Consider the following 2,750-nt stretch of genomic DNA (forward strand, 5'->3'; position numbering starts at 1 on the left):
CGTGGTTCAATAAAACATATCCATATCTTTGTAGCTTCTGTCATTTATATAAAATTCGAAGGTGCAATCAGGATGTGCAATTGACAGTTTCATTCCACTGCCATTGATGTACGTGGCAAAATCCAGTCCTTAATTTGTGCCTACCACTCGGATCTTGCCGATGAGGGCTAAAATAGTGCCTAAAGTTGGGTGTTAATTAATGGCTCAACGCTGGGTCCCTCTTACCCTGTGTCAGACGGGTCATTAAAGCTTGTAATTTTTAACAAACATTGTTCGTAATATGATTACTTGACAAATATTTTTTTGTTCTTTTCCAAGTATTTATTCATGCACATAAATACATATAAAAATGTCTGTAAAGACAAAAGCGGCCAGAATCCCGAAAGCCAAAATCCCAAATCTTCAAAATCCTGAAAGGAATGAAATTATATTTCCAAAGTCATAGAAAATTTCCTTTTTGCCTCCTTCAAACGCGAGTGCAATCGTGGGAGTAGCTATGACACTTTTAAGAATTCCAGATATCGGCCTTTGGGATTTGACCCATTCGGAATTTTGGCTTTCGGGATTTTTGCGTTTGGAATTTTGGCTTTCGGGATTTTGACCGGGACCCGTTCGTAAAGTTTTGTCAGCTAAACGAAGATATGTATACGAACAAATGTTTGTAAAAGATTAAAAACCGCTTATTAAGTCATCATGTTACGAACGTTTATGAAAAAAGTTCGGACTTTTGGTGCGTTATACTATTTACGAGCATTTTGTAAGTCTCCAGTAGGAATTGACAAACATTTGTGAAAAATTATGCGAAATATTTAACGGCTAGAGACTAGATGGTAAGAGATATCGTGAGAATTTTACGAACTTTAGTTCAATGTTAATTGTATTTAGGTACAGAGAAATCGTCAATCAGAGCAAATGACACTTAAATCATCCAGTTTTTTCTCAGTGGAGATAAGAAAAATTCCTGCCTCCACCCAGAATCGAACTGGAGACCTTTCGTTAATTAGACGAGTGCTCTACCAACTGAGCTATAGAGTCCAAATGCTCTGCTTGACTTGCTACACGTCCTTTAGCTAATTGCATTGTGCACTGAGGTAAGAGATATCAACTTCCGGTTTTTGACGACCCCTAATATGTCAGTGTTATCTAGGACAGTTTTTTTTTCTTTTTCCATCCATCTCTCTCCTTCTCCTCCAAAAACTGTTTTCTGGTTTATTTTGAAAACGGTTCCTACGATTTCTTTCTTTTTCGTGTATGTTTTAGAGGACGTCAAGGCGAATATTTCGTCCTTGGACACCTATGTTCGAAAACCATTTCGATATCGAATTTTCGAAGATCAAAGTTTAACCATTCTGGAGGGTCTACTATTCCACCGATTTACTTAGATTTGGATTTTTTGAAAGATTTTGAAATTTCCAACGCGACTGCATCGGACTTAATCGATAGTGAATCGGTAATATACCCGTAAATGATTTACCTTTCTCGGATTTACTTTTTATTTGTTCGAAAGCTTTTTACGCATGCTAAAATATTCTGAAACCTACTTTTCTTAAGCAATTTCTTATTTCGGAATGATTTTTTTAAATTTGTCAATCAATTTAATAGGTACACTGGGAAAAAAGAGGGTGCGATAGACTTTCTTTCCTCATAATTTTAACACTTTTTAGGTGTAAAAATATATCAAAATTTTATAATGTTAATTTTACAACTTTTTAAGGGTAAAATTAACATGAAAAAGAGTAACTTTAACCCGTAATATACCTAAAAAGGGTAATATTTACACCGATTTTGGATCAATACTGCAGGGTACAATTAACATTTCTGGAATGTTATTTTAACTTTTTCGGATTTCTCTCAGAAAGCGACGTGTACCCATAAAGCATGCGAAAAGTTAATACACGGATACGTCTTTCTGTTGAGTTCGCAAACTTTAAATTGATTTGAATTAATATTATATCGTAGCTTGGATCAGCAATCATCGTAACTTCCTCGCTATCTTAAAATTCTGAAATACACATACAGCATAAAAATTATTGATTAAGGTGACAAGAATTTCTGATGCAAGCCATGAAATATTGTATATTATAATTTTGTGCAAAATCTAATTTCAATAAATTAAAGAATTTTCACAATCATTTTTGTGATTTTCGTTTATATTTCGGAAATAAAATAGCCAACAAAATATTTCCAAATGCAGAAATTTGTGATATCTCCCCAAATCTCTTAGCATTTTTGGGTATGGGGTGGAAAATTTCAATTTATTGCTATGAAAGGAATTTTCACTGGTGCTTCGGAGAATTGGTCAGTGTGCTGTAGAGTGTGGTAAAAAGCGAGTTGTACTTTATCATTCCCAATATCCTGCGATGAAAATGAATTACTTCCTATTTAAATTTATTGTGAACAAAATTTATTGAATAAAATAAAATTCAGCAATAAAAATCACGTTCATTTTTTTTTTGCTCCAACCAAGCAAAAGAGGATAAAACTATTTTGGGTGGAAGTAAAAAAAAAATAGGAACACCGATTCGCCCAAAAAAAAACAGCCAATTCTTGCCAGTTACACATAAATTATTATAGAAAAGCCATCAGATAAATAGTCAAACACCCTGCGTCCAATACAATATATTTCAAAAATTAAATAAAACACAATTCACCCCTTTGCTACCGCAAAAATTGTACCATGGAAGGCATTTATTTCGTTTAAACAATAGCCATTTTTTCGCGTTGAATGTGCGTGGTAAGAGTGCAAAAAA

General features: G+C 33.9%; 1 non-coding gene across 1 annotated transcript; it reads right to left on the bottom strand.

Annotated features, from left to right (window-relative positions):
- Positions 1-962: 962 nt before the first annotated feature.
- Trnai-aau (transfer RNA isoleucine (anticodon AAU)) lies at positions 963-1,035 on the bottom strand. The gene has a single exon. It is a non-coding gene; the product is annotated as a tRNA-Ile (tRNA).
- Positions 1,036-2,750: the final 1,715 nt, after the last annotated feature.

The sequence above is a fragment of the Phlebotomus papatasi genome, chromosome 3 (assembly GCF_024763615.1).
Source record: "Phlebotomus papatasi isolate M1 chromosome 3, Ppap_2.1, whole genome shotgun sequence".
NCBI classification, from domain to species: Eukaryota; Metazoa; Arthropoda; class Insecta; order Diptera; family Psychodidae; genus Phlebotomus; species Phlebotomus papatasi.